Raw genomic sequence first — 22,533 nt, 5'->3', positions numbered from 1 at the left:
GTTAGATGCGTACACTTTAACTACATTTGTTCAAATATCGTAAATACTATAACTTAAATCGAAAACTGTGATTCAAACTTTTGAGTAATTATAGCCATAAATGGTAACTGCAATTTTTTTCGATTTGATGATTACATTCTCATCACGAAACTCGCGCTCGATAATTTGTGTTCAATTGAAAAACTTCATCGAATTAATTTGTAAATTGAGTTAAAATCTACTAAAAACAACGCTTTAAACTTATGGATCTCTTAAAAACTAAAATTCTATATTTTAGAAAATGATCCAACTTTTAGAACTTTTGTCTAATAAGAAATTTCATGATAATAGTTTCGAAAAACATATAATTCATATCTAGTAGAAATTCGGACTGATTTTTCTTCATCTATTAAAAAAAATTCTTTTCCTTTTTTTTAAAATTTTCAAAATGTTGAAAAGCATATAAATTTTTGAATTTTCATCAAATTCAAAAATGTCATTAAGATAATTTGCAAGTTTTTTGGACGTGTACCAGAAAATTTGACAAAAATTTCTAAAACTCATAAAAAATTTGTATTCAAATATTGAAAAAGCTATAATAATTTGAATTTTTGTTTAATCGAAAAATTCAACAAACATAGTTTCTAAATATATTTGGTATCAAGTGACGAATTTAAATGAAATTTCCTAATCTTTTAGAAAAATATATTTTTTTCTATCTATCTAAACATTTAAAAAATTTTTAAAAGTATATGACTTTTCTAATTTACATCGAAATTGAAAATTTTATTTAGATAATTTGCAAGTCTTCTATCCACCTATAAGAAACTTTTCAAAAATCTTCCAAATTTAGAAAGAAAAAATTTTAAAATTTTGAAAATGCTTTAATTTTTTTTATTTTGGTTGGAAATATCTCCTTAACGAACTTAACCTTCATTTTGGAAACCTTAAGAAGTGTATCAAAGGCTGACTCGATTGGACAAATCTTTCAAAAGTTAGCGTGGCTACAACATTCAGGTAACCATACATACAGACAGACAGACATACAGACATACAGACAGACACCGATTACATTTTATGATTTTTGCATTCTTTGAGTGGCGAAATGTAAAAATCCGTTAAAAACCAGGGATCGAAAATTTGGAGGATCACATTACATTCTCGTGAATGAACATGTAAGTAACATTGAAGTATCCACATTTCTTGGACAGATAGTAACTTGTTATTTTTTACATTCTCATCCTAATGAGAAGGTATTGGTTTTATGCAAAATTTCATTTTGTCGGTTTTCATCATGTCTCCAAGTTTTGAGACCCCCTGAGACAGAAAAAACGATTTTTACGAAGTTAGTCTGTCTGTCTGTAGTATTTATCGTGTAGGCACGATAACTTGCGAAAAATCGATCAGAGTGGATTCTGCTTTGGCGCACGTTTTGAAGGCCTAAAAAGAAAGAACGATTTCGTAAACCAGCTGTTTTGGATGAAAATTCAAAAAGTGAGTGCATTTTCAGAACTGTTGAAACCATTTTTTTTTAATTTCAAAATTCTATGCACAGCTTTTTATATTACTCGAAACTCGAAAACTGTATCTCCATGACTTTTGTCGATAAAAAGAAAATGATCAAAGTTATAGCATTTTTTAAATAAATAAAAAATAAATGAAATGAACATTTTAAGCCAAGCAACGCATGATATAAAAAAAAGTCAGAAGAAAAAAAAGTTGATTCTTGAAAGCCCTACAAGATTATCATAACAACTTGTTGAATTTTGAAGAAAAGTTTAAAATTCAAAATTTGATCGTAAAAAAAAATTAAAAAATTCAATTTGTGGTTAAACTATGCAAGATACAAAAGAAAATAAACTAAAATTGTGCGCCTTAAAAAGATCTAGAGATTTGTTATTTATCACTTTTCGATAGGACGCGTAGTTTTTGTTTTTATTCATAAAAAGAACATAACAAATGAAAAAATTAAATTTTTTAGACTAACGATCAAAGCTACGAAAAAAATAAATGAGACAAAATTTGCTAATCCAAAAAAAGCTCCAAATTTTAAATAATCATTTTTTATAAGATGCGCAGTTTTTGTGTTATTCGTAAAAAACGATAAAAATAAAAAATTAATTTTTTGACGAACGATACAAGCTATGAAAAAACAAATAGACAAAATTTATATCTGTTTTTATCTTGCTTTAAAGAAAATTCCCTATTTTCACTATTTTTCGTTAATTTTTTTTTTAATTCTACTATTTGGTTGAAAATTTAATTATTTTCTTGAAAATTCAACTATTTTTATGAAAACTCATATTTTTGGTCAACAATTCAATAAATTGTTTAAAAGTTGAGCTTCTTTCTTTAAAATGTATCTTTTTCCTTGAAGATTCATCTGTTTGGTAGAGAATAAAACTATTTTGTTCAAACTCGTTTAGTTTTAGTGGAAAATTAATTTCTCCAAACTGAAAATTTAATGATTTTTTTTTCAAGTTAAAAAAATCAACTAAATGATTAAAAATTCATCTACTTTAGTTGAAAATTGATTATTCTGTTAAAAATTCGTGTTTTTTTATAGAAATGTTATCTTCTTACTTAAATATTCGTCGAAAATTCATCTCTTTGTTTCAAAATTTAACTGTTTGGTCGAAAATTCAGTCTTTTTGGTTGAAAATTAATTTTTTAACTTAAAATTTAACTCTGATTTAGGTTAACAATTTATCTTTTTTAGTTGAGAATTCAAAAATTGAGTAGACAATTTATATATTTTATTAAAAATTCATCTTTTTTGCAAAAATGTTCACCATTTTCTGGAATTTTTAAAAATTTAAATCAAAACCTTTTTTTGTTTAAGTATAATTAATAATTACACTTTTCGTTGATAATTCCTGTTTTTTGTTTGAAAATTTAACTAACTGGTAGAAAGTTTAACTATTTTATTAAAAATCAATTTTTTGTGAAAATTCATCTTTAGATTGAAAATTGATATTTCATATTAAAAATTGCTTGTTTCTATTTTAAAATTGAAGTATTTGATTGAAAATGTATGCGTTTTATTGATGTTTTAATTATGTTTCTAAAAATTCACCTGTTCTAGTTGAATTAAACTGTTTTTTAATTTAAATTAAAATATTTTTTGGTTGAAATTTGAAGTATTACAGGTTTCGTTAAGAAATCAGGTTTTCGGTTTCAATATTCAAGAATTTGGTAGAAAATGAAAATATATATTTGAAAATTAATCTTCTTAGTTAATAAATTAACTATTTTTGAAGAAAATCCAACTATATGGTTTAAAATTAAACCATGTATTATTTGTGGAATATTTATTTATTTTGTTTAAAATTCGCATTTTTGGGAAGAAAATTAATTTTCTTCTTTGATCAAAATTGATCTCTTTTATCTCAATTTAACTAGTAAAAAATTAGTTTTTTTTGTTCAAAATTTATATTTTTCAACTGAAAATGTAATTATTCCACAACCAACTTTATTTTTGTTAGAAGTGCAACTATTTGGTTGAAAATTTAACTAATTTGGTAGAGAATTAATTTATTTGGCTAAAAAACCGACTACTTATTAAAAAAATCAACTACTTGATAGAAAGTTGAATTTTTGTTTTGTTTTTTAATGCATCTTTCTTGATAAAAATTTAATTATTTTTTTAATTCATTTTCGTAGGTTCAAAATTAAACTTTTTTGTTGAAAATTTGATTTTTTTTTTTGGAAATTCAATTTTTTTAAGCCTTTTTTTGTGATCGAAAATACTACTCATTATAGAGCAACTCGTTAGAAATACAAACAATGTAGAATGAAAATAAAATTCATGTATTTAGAGTGATCTAAAAATGCATTGGAAACCTTTTTTTTAATTTTCACAGAGACAGGCCGAAAATTTGATCGACTGCACGCAAAAAGAAATCAATTTTTTTTTGAAAAAATGATATTGAGAGGTGCCGCAAGCCCCATACAGTTCAACACGTATTTCTCTTAGGAAAAAAATGCGCTCTTGTAAATTGTACTTAAAAACCTTAATATTATCTCATTTAAGTTGAAACTCAATATTTTTCTTCACGCTGAACCGTATAATACCATTAAAATATCTTTTTTCAAATTATTTACTAGGGACGGGAAGATAGATGAGGAATTAGATAGACGCATAAACGAAGGTAAGAAGGTTATTGGCAGAGCAAGTCCCCTTATCAGAAGTAAAAATATATCTAATAAAGTTAAAATGGCAATACATAATTCTATATTTGCACCGACTGTACTATACGATAGCGATACATGGACTTATCAAAAAAAGATAACAGTAAAATTAACGCAATTGACATGAAATTCATGCGCATAATATGCGGGAAAACTCTGATGGACAAAGTAAGTAACGAGATAATTCTAAAAGAATGTGGTGCAGAAGAGACGCTAGTAGACACATCGGAAAGAAATTGTTTAAGATGGTTCGGGCCAAATGAACGACAAACGAAACAAGTGTATCAAGGTAAAGTAAATGGTAGCGTGCCCAGAGGTAGACCGCGGAAAGAATGGTTAGAATGTGTGAATGAGGCCCTAGTTAGAAGAGACATAAGAAGTCACCGAAACACGAGAGCCTGCATGAAAAAATGCATGGACATAAAAGAAGCTAGAGAAGTATGCCAGGACAGGAAAGTATGCCGGCAAATAGTGAATAAAAAGAGTGTCAGTAGAGTGAATGACGCCTGAAACAAAGACCTTGGCTACTAATGGACCCAAGTGGGGAACCTTACATAACGACTTCGTGAGGTTCTTCGCTTGGGGTGATTGCTAGAGAGATTGATCAGCAACCTGGGTCGGAGCAGTCTTGCGGAACGAACGTGTTATTTACATAAATAACAAGAGAATTCTGGATCAATCTTAAAATTTTCTATCCCTTCCACACACTACTCCTTTCCCCCACCGAGTGAGTCACGCCTACCCCGAAAGGGAAATGGCTTAATGGTGTAATAAAATATTAACATCATAAGTCTGTTTTATAGGGTCCCAAAAAACCCCATAAGTAGAAAAAAGGGGTTTGCGAGTTTTTTGCGGTGATTATGACCTTTTTTGTTGTTTCTTAACATAAAAATTGGTTCTACTATATGAAAGACTATTTTATACTAACAATTAGATGTTTAAATAAATTGCTTAAACAATTTATTATTGTTTTTAGCAATTTTCTCGTAGAATAGAGTTATAAAGTCACGGTTTTTTTTTAAATTTCACTTATTGTCCAATTTTAATTTACAGGTAAATGCTAGTTTATCATTGTTAACAAAAGTGATTGTTTAAAAAATTAATTATTATTAATATTACATTTAAATAATGCTAAAAAGGTTCAGTTTCTTATAGAATTTCTGGCTTTTGGTCCAATTTTCAATTAGAGTGAAGTAATGATTAATTCAAGTTAACAAAAATAATTGTCTGAACAATTTATTATCATTGCCAATAATATTCTCTTTGTTTAGTTGGTAGAATGTTGCGGTTTTTTATGAAATTTTCAACTGTTTGTCTATTTTTCATTAGTCGTGACTTAATAACCAATTATATTTAGCAAAAATAATTGTTTACACCAATTATTGTTGTTTATGGCTATCATCATTTATGTCAAGGCCGGATAGTTGCGTCTTTTTCGGCAATTTTGACTTTTTTGTCCATTTTTCAATTAGTGAGGTAGTAATTAATTAATGTTAACACAACAATTTTTTAACCAATTTAATATTGTTTTTATCTATCTTTTCTTAGATAAGTGCTAGAAAGTTGCTGTTATTTCTCAAATATTTAACTTTTCTTTGCCTTTTTTGTAATCAATAAATAATAAGTCAGCCACAAAAAATTATATTTCAAATAGTATTGTTGTTTTAAGTAAATTATGTTCGTTCTTTTCCCATTGTTTGAACAAAATTAATTTAAACAAAAAACCTATCTTAAACAAGGGAAAAAAAGAATGAAATAATTAGTAGTAGGTGGAAGGACTTGTTCTTTAAATGACTAGTAAAAGTTCGGTTTTTAATTACAACAAAAAGTTTATTGCAAACATTAAAAGAAAAATCTGGAATCAGCCCTCCCATCATATCAAGCCCCCCCCCCCCATTGAAATATTTGCAATTCCAATTTTTTTTACGCTTTGCAATAAACTCTATATTGTAATTCAAAACAAAACTTTTACAAGTCATTTAAATACCTTGTCCTTCCACCTACTCCTAATTATTCCATTGGCTGTTTTTGTCTCTTGTTTAAGATAGGTTTTTTGTTAAGATTAACATTTTTTTTAAACAATGAGAAAATAGCAAACGTTATTCATCTAAAACAACAATACTATTGGAAATATCATTTTTGTCGAGGTTGAATTACTATTTGTTCATAACTAAAAAAGTAAAACAAAGTTCAATATTTTACAACAAACTACAATTGCTAGCACTTATCTAAGAAAAGACAGTTATAAACAATATTAAATTGTTTGAGCAATTTTTTTGTTAACTCTTATTAATTATTACCTTACTAAGTGAAATTGTAGAAAGATAAAAATTGCCGAAAAAACCGCGATGAAAATAATCATAAACATAAAAATTTGTTTAAACAATTATTTCTGCTAAATCTAATTAATTATTGAGTTACGACTAATGAAAAATAGACAAACAGTTGAAAATTTTAGAAAAAACCGTAACATTCTACCAATTAGGCCAAGAGAATATTAATAATAATAAATTGTTTAAAAAATTATTTTTCTTAACTTGAATTAATTATTACTTTACTCCAATTGAAAATTGGACAAAAAGCCAGAAATTTCAGAAAAAACCACATCTTTTTAGCATTATTTAAATGGAATATAATAATAATAAATTGCTTAAACAATTAATTTTCTTGACTATAATTAATTATTTAACTTATTTTAATAGAAAATTGGACTTAAGTTATTTTTTTAAACTGCAATTTCTTAGGATTATTTTAAGAGAATATTATTAACAATAATAATAAATGATTTAATCATTCGTTCTTGTTAACATTGATGAACTATCACCTCCTTCTAATTAAAAATTGGACAGCAGGTGGAAAATTCTTGCAAAAACCACAAGTTTCTAACTCGATTCTAGAAGAAAATTCCTAAAACCAATAATAAAATTTTTAAAGAAATTATGTAAACATCTAATTGTCAGTACAATATGGTCTTTATGTGCCAGAAACAATTTGCATGAAGAAAACCACAAAAAATTCATAATTGCGCCAAAAACTCGTGAAACCCATTTTTTTGATTATAGGGTCTTTTTTCGGACCCTATAAAACAGATTGATGGTGTTGATACTTATAAAGTTATATTTTATTCGTATTCTGTTGCTGATTATAAGCAAGAATGTTAAATTTCGACTCACTTTAGATAATATTAAGGATTCTTGATAAAAATTTTCCAGCTTGTCTCCATAAAAATTCGAAAAAGAAATTTTTGGACAACCCTAATGTAGAGTCATCGGTTTCATTACTTTCAGGTTGAGTTGGAGGGGGGGGGGGGCTACAGTTATCAATGAGGGAAGGGGGGGCTAAAAATATCCCAAAATTTGTAACGTAGTTTACAGATGACAACAGGAATAAAAGCAAGCGATGAAAATAAGTCACTATTGTGTGTGAAAAATCGCTAATCCGATCTTATGGAAGCTATGAAGTAACAACAGTGATCAGGATTAGTGAGGTAATTGTGCCAACCCAAATTGCATTTTTTTCAGAGCAAGTGATCTCCTGTCGTGCCGGTTCGTCGCGCGTGGGTATCTGTTCTGGCTTATTAGAAAATGAGTTTTCGTGCCGACCAACTCGTTACAATCGGTACAGACCAGTTGCGCGTTTGACATCGCGCTGCACGGACCCCTTTTGATTCTAGTGCCGATTTTGGGTCCCCATTCACCGCGATTTGTCGCTCGCGACGGTCCCCCAAAAAAAATCTATAAACACGTGGGGAAAATTTAAACATCTCTTTTAATTTTATTTTTACTGTCGATATCTCGATCTGGAAAATTACATATTTATGCAAATTTGAGTCTAGGCTATTTGTAAATATTTTTATTTTTATGTCAAGTGGCTTTGCGAGGAAAATACTACTGCAAATCAATTTTTGAAATAGACTTGTATTGTCTCAAGATTATGAGTGAAGTACTAGAGATATTAAAAGTGAAAAAGTGCTGAAATTTTATGAAAAATTGTGATCGAAAGCTTTGTTTTTTGTATATTGCATCTTATTTCGTCTTAGAGGTAAGATTTGTTTTGTATTTTAAATTTGTTTTTGTGAGATTTAAAAAAATTTGGGTCAATATGTAAAATTTGTTCTGATAAGTAGACGAACTTCGATATTTCATTTTTAGAATTCATTATAATAAGTATTTAAATTTATTCAGATCTACCGATACGAATTTAACAACTGGATAAAAAGGTGTTAAACTCTAAATTGCAAATCTTCATTACTAGAGTCAAAGTGAAAGTTCTAAGATTCCTTATCACACAGAAATTAATTTTTGTAAATTAAAAATTGATTCCTCACATCAAATGTAATTACCTAAATTTAATGAACCATCCTAAAATATTATCATTCAGTAAGAAAAATGGTAATAATTATTTGAAGAAAACATTATTTTTCAATAATTTATGAATGAAGATAATGAAAAGTACTTAGCCTTTCTGTTCACATTTCTGTTTCACATTTTATAGGTCTCTTAAGCACATTTACGATCCTATCGTAGTTAAAAAAAAGTAAATCTTTCGATAAGAATGGGATATTGTCTTGAATGTCAACACTGAGTTGTGGTCCAATGGTAGTATCTGTCAGTTATCAAGTTCGAAATTAACAGAAGAAAAAATAATATCGGAAAAATAATAATTATCTATGATAATTAATATTTAATTAATAGATTAAATTCGAGGAAAATATTTCCGTTCTTTCGTTTGTCATGGTTTTTTATCAGTGAATAAAAAAAGAAGTTTGGTTTTTTAAACAACTATGCTGGAGTCTTCCGTCGATTACAGCAAATTTTCCCTTCCGATACACAATCGTTCTTATAAAGACTAAACATTGAGAATTTAAAGTTTTTTGTTTTAAACCTCAAATTGCTTTTTTAACGAAGAAATAGTTATCGGACGCTTGAGATTGTTGAATATTTATGCATGCTCAATCTTTTATTTATCTTTAACTCCGTGTAATTCTATTTTGGAACAAGATTTGCAAATTAAAGATTTAAAAAAGTCACTTCTTATATAAGAATGCCTTGAAATTCTTTCATAATCTCGTTCTTCTTCATGTTGTGAAAGGATTAAACATGCTGCACAATTTTCCTTAATCAATTTCATCACATAATTTATGTGCATTATAAATCTTAGACGAAAATTGAAAATGTACCTTCTCCTTTCTCTTCGATTGAAAAAGAGTATTTTAATCCTCTGGTTTATGTACTCGAGGATCAAGTAAATGTAATCTGAAGTGCATTGCAACTAAAAAACCTTCAGAATTGACTGAGTTAGGTATACTGATTGATTTAGTAGTTGGTTTCATTATTCGAGTCATGATTGTCGATTAAATTTTCTCAAAAGAAAGTTTGAAGGACTGAAAATAGGTAAAGATTGCTTGAAGAGCCTCCAGGAGAGTCTAAGCAAATTTTTTTGTATATTACAATTTTAAATTTAAATTTAAAATTTAAATTAGCCTTGCATTTCTATTTTTAGATTCTGTACCAAATATTTGGTTAAATCTCAGGTCCAGTAGGAAACTTTTTTTCAGATTTTAACAAAAAAGTTCATTTTCAACTGAGTAGTTGTATTTTTAACTAAAAAATATGAAATTTCAACAAAATATATAATACATTATTGACATTTCAACCTAAAACAATATTAATTTTAATTCAAAAGAAGTTAAATTCATAAAAAAAAATTCAACAAAATACATGAATCCTCTAAGAAAAATGGTTTTCACGGAGTTGCATTTTGAGCAAATAAGGATGAAATTTTTTCCAAAACAGATGAATTTTATACAGGAGAGTTTAATTTTTTAATCTAAAGAAATTGTTTTTCAAAAAAAAGCTAATTTTCAAACAAACATTTGAATTTTATATCAAACAGATAGAATTAATTTTTTAACAAGAACATTAATTTTTTATGACAAGTATAAATTTCCAACAAAATACATACATTTTCAACCAAAAAGCTAGATTATTTACTAAAATTATAAATCTTCAAACAAACAAAATAGATTTTGAACAGAGGAGTTTAAATTTGAACCAAGTAGGTGAAGTTTTAACTAAATAGAATAATTGTTTACCAAAAATGGCAAATTTTCAAAAAAATGTTTGCATTCTCCACAAAAAAGATTAATTTTCAAGTAAAATGATGAATAATCAATAAAAAAAATTTTAACCACTCAGTTGAACTTTTAATCAAGTAATTAAATTTTTAATTAGAAAGGAAATATTTTATCTAAAAAAGGCAAATTTCCACCAAAATAGTTACATTTTGCAATTATTTTGAATACCTAGTTATGGAAAAATTTTTTTAAAGGTTATATCAATTTAATTATCATACCTTTGTTGAGATAATTTTAGAAAAATTCGAGTTAGTTTCTAAGATATTTAGGACCTGTAGAAATGTAGACAAAATTATAAAACATTTTATAAATTTTCTAAAATATTTCAGTTTAAAAATATTTTTAATCTGTTTACTCAAAATATTTTAGATTTTCTGGCTAATTCTGAAAATTTTGGATAATGCAATATACCGGGAATAATAATTAATTAAAAATACTAATATATGTAAAATAATTTACTTTATTTTATTCATATTCAAGACCCTGCACGTGTTCATAAATTTAAATTAAAATTAATTATTTTTCCATCATTTTGTACCAATAAGAATAACAAATAATTTAAAAAATGATGGTTCTTCAACAACAACAAAAATTAATTTTGAACAAAGAAGATCAACTTGTAACCAAGCAGTTCAATTTGAAAAAGATCAACTCTCAACGAAAAATGCCATTCTTAAAAAATAGTTTTTTAAGGTTATCTAAATATAATTATCCTAGCTTCTTTGAGAAAATTCAAATCGTTTTTTTAAAATTCAACACTTTTCGAAAAAGCTTTAAAGATATTTAGGACTCGTACAAGTTTAGAAGAAATTACAAAATATATTTTATACATTTTCTGAAATTTTTCAGCTTTAAAATAATTTAAATCTGTTTTTAAGAAGAATTTTTTTTAATAACTTTTAAAATTTCTTAATATCTTATTGATAAACGCAAGTTAATCATGATATTTCAAACAAAATCTAGACTTTAAAAAATTGCCTCAAACTTTCAGATTCTTTTTTGAAAATTTTATTTTGTAATAAAAATTCAGTTAATAATTATTCCATGAGTTACAGACCTTGAAAAAGATATAAACAAAGAATAAAGATAAAGATAATTATGAAGAATATATTTTAAATTGGCAGTATGATACAATAAAAAAAATTTTTTCCTTGCAATTATTTTACTTGGGCCAATTAAAAATAATACCTATCAAAAAACAAGCAAGAATGTCATCTATCTAAAGATAAAAATAATTTGAAAGAATAAACTTTTAAATGTTTCTCTATTATTAACTCCAACAAGAATGATAATTATACATTTGATACATTTTTCTAAAAAAAATATTGATCGTCAAGGAAAATATTTAAAATATTTTATATAGATCTCTGGCAAAGTGAAAACTTCTAAGCGCCTTATGTAGATCTTGTTTCTCCTATTAAAATTTTAAAAAATAGAATGAAATAATATATTGCTAAATTCAAGAGATTTCACATTAAATTTTATACTGAATCAAGAGAATTGTTTCAGAAACAGTAAACAAATTAGAAAAAGCTTGTCAAATCCGTGACAAGAAAAATATTTTATTTGAATATAGGATCATTAATTAATATATTGTGTCGAGCCTAAAAAGTTGAAAAATACTTCAATCATTTAGATATTTTTAGTGAATAGTTAAAAAAAAAAAATTTTATTTTCAATAAATTACTGTTTAAATCAGTGTATTTTTTAATCGTCGCTTTAATCTCTTTTTAAGCAAACAATAACTCTTTCTAAACCTTGAAGTGAAGTTGTTAAAACATAAAAAGTTTATTTTAATTTATAGATATAAATTTCAATTGATTATTTATTCTTGTATTGATAAGGAGTGAATAATGCAACTAATCAAAGGACATCATGATTATAATTTGATATTCCGAGTTCGTAGATCATTAATGATGTGACAAAATAATAATTAATTCACATCATATGCAAGTTCATCACGTTCAGTTGAAACGTTTCGTTTTTCAAGTGACAAAATCAAAGAATTCCTCTACAGTTTGTTCAACAAACATTTAATTTGCTACCAACATTTATACAATTTTTCCTATGTGGTGTAGTCATTAACCTGAATGTAATCCAATCTCTTGCATAGAACAGAAGGTTGCGTAAATCGCGGAATCAATTTACGTTCTACAAAGAGAATTGCAGATATCTAGTAATATACCTTTTTGAGTTTTTATCACCTTTTCATGGATAACTTTTATTTCACTATTTTAGAAATTATTTTATGAGTTTTTAATGAATTCATAGTCCTAACTATTATTTAAATTATATTTATTAATTTACATACATTAGTATTTTAATTTAATGATTATCTACTGTAGGTTCATTATCTATTGTCAGGTGATCTCTCCTATGCATAAGACTTTGATAAAATCTAATAAATTTTGATTAATTCAAAAAAATATTTGATTGACCTACCTACATTTTTTTTAATCAACTAAATAGTCCATCTAACAATAGATTTTGTTGAAAATAACAAGAGAATTAGTTGCGTCTAGCAAATATTTTGCATTAATATAATAACCATATTGTATGGTTAAACAAATTTTTTGTTTGTATTGACCCAAATCTTGAAGTATCCCAAAATTTTGTCAAAACATAGAAAAGAGGGCGGCTTTACAAGAAAATAGATTAATAATAGGGGAATAAATTTTTCCAAATACAATTAATTTAAATACCATATTAAATGGTATATCAAACACTTCAAAGTCATAACATTTCAATTGGAAATATATATTGAATTTTCAATAAACATGATTAATTTTCGAACGAAAAAACTACAGTTTCAATAAAATACATAAATTTTAAATCATATGTTTGAATTTTTAACCTACAATCTAGAATTTTCAACCTATAGAGATGACTTTTTAAACAAATAATTGAATTTGAAAAAATTTAGTATCAACCTAACAGTTGCATTCAAAACTAAATAGTTTAATTTCCAAGAAAAAAATCGAATTTTTAAGGAGAAGGTTCAGCTCTCTATGAAAAAAGAGAATTTTTTTATTCAAAAAGACGATTTAACAAAAATGTTAAATTGTCAAACACAAAAAACCATTTTTAAAGAAAGTAGTTGAATTTAAAAAAAAAAATAGATGAAGTTTTAAACAAACAGTTAAATTTCCAGCTACACAAACATATTTTCGAACAAATAGTTACATTTTATATTTAAAAAGATACATTTTCAATAAAGATGTAATGGTTATGATTTAAATTATAAAAAATAATTTTCAACCGAGAAGAAAAGAACTTTCAACTTTCATATTTCAATTTTGAACATAGGAGATAAAGCTTATAAAAAAATTATGCACCTTTACAGAAATTAATTCTTATAATAAAACACGAATTTTAAACAAAAAATCGAGTTTTAAACAAATAGTACATTTTTAACAAAAGGGAAAAATTTTCAACTAAAATGATGACACTTAAAAAACGAATTTTCAACAAAAGAGTTCAATCCCAAAGATGATTTTTTGACCCAGAAGATTAATTTTCCAAAAATGGAATAATTACATTTTCTTCCAAGGAGGCAAAACTTAAAAAATATGTATTTTTAACAAAGTAATTTAATTTTCTAATAAGTAGTTAAGTTTTCATCTTAAAAATATAATTTTGAAATAAAAAATTAAAATTTTTAACGATAAAGATGAATTTTTTAGTAAGAAGGATAATGTTCTGCCACAAAATACGGGTTTTTAACCAAACCAGACTAATTGACAACCAAGCAGTAGAGCATCTTAAACCAAAAGAGATAAATTTCCCACTAAAATTGTGAATCTTTAAGAACAAAAATAAATTTGCAATGGCAGAGTTTAACATTTAACTCGGAAGATTAATCTTCTAAAAATAGAATAGGTAAATTGTCAACCAAGGAGGTGAATCTTAAAAAAATACATTTTGACTATTTTAATTTTCAACATAAATAGTAAAATTTGCAACAAAAAATATAAACTTTTCAGCAAGTAGATTAACGTTCAACCCTAAAACAAGAGATTTAAACAAAATACATTAATTTTCAATAAAAATGTTCAATTTTGAAGCCAAAACGACGTCTTATCTTTAAAATGGTTGAATTTTTGAAACAAAAATATTATTTTTCAACAAAACAGTTAAATTCGCATTAAACTAGTTTAATTTTCAACAAAAAAGAACATTTTCGACTAAACAGTTTAATTTTCTACCAAGTTGTTGAATCCTCAACCAAACCAGAATAATTAATAACCAAAGAGTTGCATTTTTAATCAGAAAGGATGAATTTTTAACCAAGAATATTCATTTTTGGCTAAAAAATACGAATTTGTCACAAAACATATGAATTTTCAACTCAAAAATATTAATTTTAAATAAAAAAGGTAAAAAATTTCAATTAGAATATCAATTTTCATAAAAAAACAACAATTTTTTATCAAAAGTGTTAAATTTTCAACTAAAATGATGAACCTTTAAAAAGAATTTTGACCAAAAAGTTAAATTTTTTTTAAATAGTATATATTTTAACAAAAAAGGTCGTTTTCAACCGAGCAGTTTAATTTTCTGACAGTTTGTTGAATCCTCAATCAAACCAGATACAAACAGTTGCATTTTTAATAAGAATGGATGAATTTTCAACCAAGAAGATTAATTTTCGACCAATTTTTGACAAAATAGATGTATTTTAGACTAAAAAAGAACAATTTGAAATAAAAAATTCAATTTTCAACAAAAAATTAAATAGTTACAGTTTTAGTTAACGAAATTAATTCTCAGGTAAAGAAAACTATTTTTGAACAAATTAGATGATTTTTCAACTAAAATAATCAATCTAAACAAAATGAATTATCAACAAATGAGTAATACCCAAAAGATGATATTTTTAACCCTGAAGATTAATTTTTTTAATGAAATAGTTAAATTTTAAACCACGGAGATGAATCTAGAACTAAAGAAAAAGAAACTTTGAACACAGTAGTTCAAATTTCCACCAAGTATCTGAATTTCTGCCATAATAGATGCCTTCACAAAATAGTTGCATTTGCATAGAAAAAATTATATTCTTAGCTAAATAGCAAATACAAAAAAATGGTTCTAAACATTTTTATCCAAAAATATATAGTGTTATTGTAAGAAATTTTCACTAACATTTTTTTTTTTGGTGAAGCCAAAATATTTCTGATGGTCTGTTTGATGTAGTCTGCTTGTAAAATATTGTTATTAAAAACAAAAAGTCGATTTCGGTTGTATCAACCTTTTGTCAGTGTTAAATTCCTGTATAATATTTACAAACTGTGTACTTTTTTTAAAGCTATATTAAGTAAAGTATTTTTTCTTCATACACGGTAATGTGCGTATTGAAAAGGTCACGTAATGCATACTCGGCGGAAGTAATTGTTGAATTTTACGTTATATTGTGTTCAGGATGAAGCAGGCAGGTTCATTGGCGTTCATATTTCTACATGTCAAATCCAACAAAGAGAGCCAGGACATTAAACTATTAGTAATTCGACATTGCATTTGCGTCATACTCTTGGATTACAAATTCTATATGCCAATGTCCTTACAAATTATACCGTTCTCCATTAGAACAATAAAGAATACCGTTATTGTTTTACTATTGTAAGATTTTTTATTGAAAAACATTATATTTTTTTAAACTAGGTTTTTTGACGACTAGTGACGTTAGAGGGAAGGGGGCTAACGCAAATTATGACATCACACATGTAAAGTATAAATGTGAATAACATCTTTTTAAACTTTAGAAAAATGAAAATTAGTGCATTTATTTTACAAGTAAAGCATCTAAAGCAGTTACTTCACGCCCTTTCCCCTGTTCTCCTCTTCCACCCTTTTTTAAAGAATTACTATTTTTCCCTTTTTTTACAAAATCTTTTTTAATATTCTTTTAAAACTATTTTTTTCATATTCTTGCGAAAGTTCAATTTTTTTCTGGAAGATTTCCGATTTATAAAATTAAACTCTCAACAACAACATTTATTTTTAACCAAAAAGTTTTATTTACAACCAAAAAGATGAATTCTTAACACAAAATATAATGAGGGAAACCTCCCTACAGTGGATAATGCAACATACAGTATATAACAATTAATTAAAAATGTTAACATATGTAAAATAATAAATTTTATTTAATTAATATTTAAGACACTTTCCGTGATCATAAATTAACATGAATTTAATTTTCTTGGATTTGTGTTCTTATTTATTTAATATCCACTGTAGGGAGGTGCCCCCTACATATTTTAGATTTTAACCAAAAATAATTTTAATTTTAATTCAGAAACAGTTGAATTTATCTGAAAAGATAAATTTTCAGTAAATAATTTAATCTTGAACCAAAGAATGATAATTTTCAGTCAATTGCATTTTTTTACCAATAACGGTAAAAAATTTCCAAAAGAGATGAATTTTCTACGAAATGGCTTAATTTAATTAATTACTTTGTGAAAATGAATTTTTAACAAAGTAGGTAAATGTTTAACCAAATAAAAGAATGGTCTGCCACAAAAAGTGAATTTCCAAAAAATAGTTTCACTTTCCACCAGAGAGTAATTTTTTACCAAAATTATGACTTCTCAATCGAAAAAATAAATTTTTAACAAAGAAGTTAAGAAAATCCAACTTTTTTTTGCCGAAAGTTAAGTCTTTTTAATTGAAGTCTTCTATTATTTTTTTTGTGGATAATTTATTTCCCATGGTTAAAAATTCTACTATTTCGTTGCAGATTTAACTTTTTTTGTAAATTCGTCTATGTGAGTTGAAAATTAATTTTATTAACAGCAAATTTTAATTTAAAAATGTACTGTTTTGGTTGAAGATTTAACTATTTTCTTACAAATTCGTTTATGCAGTAGAAAATTAATTTTATTGACTGAAAAACTAACTAATTTATCTTTGGCTAAATATTTGTCGTTTTCAATTGTATATCGAAATATTAAATTTTTTATTGAAAATTCATTTTGTTGAAGATATAACTATTGTTTTGATAATTTTTTTGCTTCTTGAAATTCAATTTTATTAATTGAAATTATTGTTTGAAACATCAACCATTTGAATAATGAATAATTTTTTTTAATCAGTCTTTTTCAATTGAAAATAATGTCTAGTAACCGAAAATTTAACTTAGCCATTTTTTGCTAAAAGCTTATCGTTTTTAGATGAGATTTAAAATATTAAACTTTGTATTAAAATTCATCTTATTGAAGTTTTAACTATGTTATTTTATATTTATTTTTTTACTTGAAAATAAATTCTATTGAATATTGATCTAAATTTATTCTTTTAGTTGAAAATCAATTAAATTAATTAATTCATTTATTAAGCTTGAAATTACTTTTAAAATTTAAATAATCTATTTTTGGCTCATTCTTGATAGCTTTTATATAAAAAGTCCACTATTAAATTTTTTTCGGAATCTCATATATTTACGTTTAAAATTCAACTACTTGCTTGAAAGTTGAACTACTTTGCTAAAAATTCATTCATTCTGTTAACAATAACTTTTTAACTGCAATTTTATTAATTCAAGTTATGATAAAAAATAATAGTTTTTAGTTTAAGATTCAACTTAGTGGTTAAAAATCACTTATTCGTTGGAAATTTAACTTCTATGATACAAAATAATTATAATGATATAAAATTCAACTATTTTGTGGAAAATTCGTTTTCATTTTCGTTTGAAAATTAATTTTGTATTCTGACAATTTAACTGTTTGGTTAAAAATGTGTATATTTTGTATTATATTCGTCCTTTTTGTTGGGTTTTTTTTATCAATCCATTTTTTAACCGCATCTTTAGCATTTACAATTTTTAATTGCAAATTGATCATTCCAACTTTGAAATTCAACTGTTCTTTAATTGAAAATCAAAATATGTTTTGATGAAATATTAATTATTACATTTTTGTTTGAAAAATACTCTTTTTTCGGCTAAAAATTGATCTGTTTCGTTAATTATTCATTTGTTGGATGAAGAATTCGTCCTTTTTGTTTGGAAATTTAACTTCCTTCTCCAAAATTCGTCTTCGTGGCTTGGAAATTCAACTATTAGGTTGAAGATTGATCATTTCAAGTAAAAAATTTAACGATTTTTTTTTTAAATCATGTATTTTTCAGTAATTTAATTATTTTGTTGAAAAATTGATCTTCTGGATTTAAAATTCTTATTTTGTTAGAAAAGTTCTTGGTTGAAAATTGATCCCTCTTGTTAATATAATGATTACAATAATTATAATAATTACAAGAGATGTGAAAGATTTTTAAATTAACAGATTTCCAGAGATTTTACTGATTTTCAAAGGATTTCAAGAGGCGCTGAAGGATTTTTGCAGATTTTAAGGGGTTTCAGGAGATTTTAAGAGATTTCAAAATACTTTGAAGTAAGTCACTGGATTTCATGTGATACCGAGATTTTTTCGCGCATTTTTAAAGATAGCAGGAGATTTTAATTCAATTTTTAAGATTTAAAATGATTATACATAATGGCATAAGATTTAAAAAGATTCGAAGGATTTCAGAAAATTTTAAGGGATTGCAACGATTTTTTATATATCTAGAGGATTTAGCAGTTTTCAAAAGATTCCAAAACATATCCACAAATAATAGAGGATTTAAAAATATTTACCGAAATTTTACAAGATTTTTAAATATATTGAAGGATTCCCACTGACTTTGGACATTTTTAATAGGTCTTAAAATATTTTATTTTTGGGTGATTTTCAGGATATTCAGTTTTTAGAGTGATTTTAAAATAACTTTCGGATTTTCAAAGGATTTTAAAGGATTTCATATAATATTGAAATATTTTCACGATTTTTGAAGGATATTAAGGAATTTTAATGGGATTTCGAAGATTCGAAGGAATTTAAAGAAATTTCAAAAGATTTCAGAGTATATCCAGGATTATCATAGGATTTCATAAGATATCAAAAGATTTACTGAAATTTTAAAGGCTTTTCGAATATTATAAAGGATTTGAAGTGATTTTGAAGGATTTTAATGGGTTCAGAAATATTTTATTTCAAGTAATTTTAAGGAATTTTAAAAGATTTAATAATAAGTTTTGGGGGTATGAAAAATTTAAAAGTATTTCATATGATATCGAGATATGTTTGCAAATTTTGAAATATATCATGGAAAATAATTGGAGTCTCAAAGATTTAAAGGAATTTACAGAGATTTCATAACATTTTCACGGATTTTAAGGAATTTTAAAGATTCTCAAGTACTTTTATGCTTATTAGAGGATTCTATAAGATTTAATGCAATTTTCAAGGATTTTCCAATATAATAAAGTATTTTAAGGGGCTTTGAAAAATTTTAATAGGTTTTAAAATATTTTATTATACGCAATTTAAGGATTTTCAGTTTTTAAGAGCCATTTTAATAGAGTGAACCATTTTAATGAATTTCAATGGTTTAAAGTAATTTAGATAGACTTCATTAGGATTCGAACGATTTCGAAGGATTTTAAAGACTTTAAGGGATTTCAACGGATTTCAGAAGATTGAAAGGATTTTTGAAAATTATAAAGAAGTTACGGTCAGTTTCAGAAATTTTAATTGATATTAAAATATTGTAATGGATTTTAATATGTGTAAGGGATTTTTATTGAATTTTAAAGATTCTTAGCCAGTTTAGACGTTTTAAGTTTTTAGGAGATATTTAAAAAGAATTAAAATTAAGTTACGGGATTTCAAAGGCTTTCATGCGATACTAAAATATTTGGACAACAGTTAAAGGATATCAGGTGATTTTAATAGAATTTCGAAGATTCGAAGGGATTGAAACAGACATAATTGAATTTTCAGGGATGTTAAGCCATTTCAAATGATTATAAGGTATATCCACAGATATAAGAGGATTTCGTAAGATTACAAATGATTTCACCAAATTTTTAAGGATTTTTGAATATTATTTGAGGATTTCTAATTGCTGCCAAAATATTTTAAGGGAATTTTAATGTATTATAAGTGATTTTTATAGAATTTTAAAGATATTAAATGATTTTAAGAATTTTCAGATTTTAAAAAAGTCTTGAGAGATTTAGAAGGGATTTTAATCAGATAATAAGTTACGGGATTTCAAATAATTTCATATGATATGTAAATATTTTAACGAATTTTGAAGATGGTCAGGAAAATTTAATGAAATTACGAAGAGTTGATAACATTTTAAAAGACTTCGAAAGATTTTATTGGATTTTAACGGATTCGAAGAGATTAACAGAGGTTTCAATGATTTCACAGAATTTCAAAGGATTTACGAATTGTGAAGAATTTTAAGAAATTTCAATGGCTTTGAAAAGATTTTGTAAGGCTTTAATAAATTCTAAGGAATTTAAAAAAAATTGGGAATATCCCTACTGCGGACTTTAAAGACTTCAATGAATTGTAAAGGGATTTCAAAGATTTCAAGGGGTCTCTTGAGTTTAAAGAAATATTTTAATGATATTTAAGGATTTTAATTCCTTTTTAGGGATTTTAATTGATATCTACGGATTTTAAAGGATTATAAGGGCATTTGTGAATATTCTAAGCGATATCGAAAATTTAAATTTTTGAAAAGGTTTAGAGACATTTAAAAGGAGCTCAATGATTTTAAAGGGATTTCAAGAGATTATTACAATATTCATGAAATTTAAAGGATTCAAATGAATTTTTATATGATTTAAACAATTCAATAGAATTTCCGTTTTTTTTTTTAATTCACATGATTTCAAAGATTTCCAGAATTTCCGCGAAATTTCATGAAAGGTGTATACCACATTTCAAGAATTGTTTAAGTCCTCGTCTCTATAGTTAATGGACTCTGTAATATGAAGTGTTACGTAATAAAAAATAAATAGAACAAACAATGATATAGTTTTGCAGTGTCGGAACTTTTATTTTTCGGGATTATTCAATCACCCCCCCCCCCTTATAGGCAATTTTCGATACTGCGAATACTTTTAAATGAAACCAAAATTTAGCAAATTCTTTCAATTTTAAACAATCTCAACTCTATAGTACAAACGGTATTGCCACTTTTTATATTACCAGTTATATTACAAAATATTATTCATTAAATTTACTTAATTATTTTCAAGAATTAAAAGCGAATGCCACGTAACTAGGTCAACATCAATTTGAAGACTCTATCGACCCTGAAATTTAATGTTGTGATTTTTGCGTAAGCGCTTTTATAAACTTTAATTCGGAACATCTTGCAAAATTTTGTGTATATTTTTATTAAACTCATTGTCGGTAATCAGAGTAAAAAAATGCCGTCATAATGCCACAAGGAAAAAGCCTTGCATGGTGAACCTGTAATATATATAATACATTTTATACCGGAAAGAAATATAATTTTTTGTATTTAACACATTGTATTAAGATCTAGTTTTTATCTAAAATAATAAAAATGGACACATTTAGATATTTTCAAGATTAAGAATTTGATTATTAGCATTAACAAAGCTATTCTGGTTTAAATTATAAATTAGTAAAAGCAGTTTAAGATTTCTTCAAATTCAGATTTGATTCAATTTAATTATAATCCATTACAAATTTGTATAGAAATTGCGATTTAAGTTTATAGCCATCCTTTACTCTCCTTTCAAGTGACCAGACGGGTGAACGTAATCGGATAAACTGGGATAATTGGAGAATACTCCTGGACAACTCTATTCCGCATTAGAAACGTTCAGTAATATCATAAGGTTGCTAGTCGAGTTACCAGCGATTGAATAATTATAAATTTAAAAAAGGTTCTATACATGGCCTAATTTTCCTTAATAATTGCAAAATAAAAGATATTACTTTTTAAGGAAAATAATTCTAAAAAATCATTTTGTTTAGACTAGTTTAATGAATAAATATCTTCTGGTGGATTCTAGTAGTGTATGCGTTTATTTTCTAGAATTTTTGAACTGCTGTTTTTGATAAAGATCTGTATCCTCTTCAAGTTACTGCTTGAAAAAGATTATTGAAGCTAAAAAAACCGATATGGTACAAATATCACTGTACAACGATAAGAATTAGAAAGTTGAAGATAGTTGAGACAAAATTATAAATGATTCAATTTTATCTGCGAAAAAAGATCCCTCTCCTTCACTTCGCTAAAAAATGAACCCACACTGAAAAAACTAGTTGGTTGGGACAACTAACAAAGTAGTAGGCCCAACTATTTTAGTTTGTAATATATGCCGCTGCTATTAAAGTGGTTGAGGCTAC

General features: G+C 25.7%; 1 protein-coding gene across 2 annotated transcripts in view; it reads left to right on the top strand.

The window, feature by feature from the left end:
- Window positions 1-7,823: 7,823 nt before the first annotated feature.
- Window positions 7,824-22,533, top strand: part of LOC117168332 — an 89,888-nt gene continuing 75,178 nt past the window's right edge. For both annotated transcript variants that reach the window (XM_033353909.1, XM_033353910.1), the window contains exon 1: window positions 7,824-8,211. The gene's annotated coding sequence lies outside the window, so the exon portion shown is untranslated. The remainder of the gene's footprint in view (window positions 8,212-22,533) is intronic.

Source organism: Belonocnema kinseyi, chromosome 2 (genome assembly GCF_010883055.1).
Source record: "Belonocnema kinseyi isolate 2016_QV_RU_SX_M_011 chromosome 2, B_treatae_v1, whole genome shotgun sequence".
Classification (NCBI taxonomy): Eukaryota; Metazoa; Arthropoda; class Insecta; order Hymenoptera; family Cynipidae; genus Belonocnema; species Belonocnema kinseyi.
Note: the sequence above shows the minus strand (reverse complement) of the source record. Positions and strands in the feature narration are given on the sequence as shown.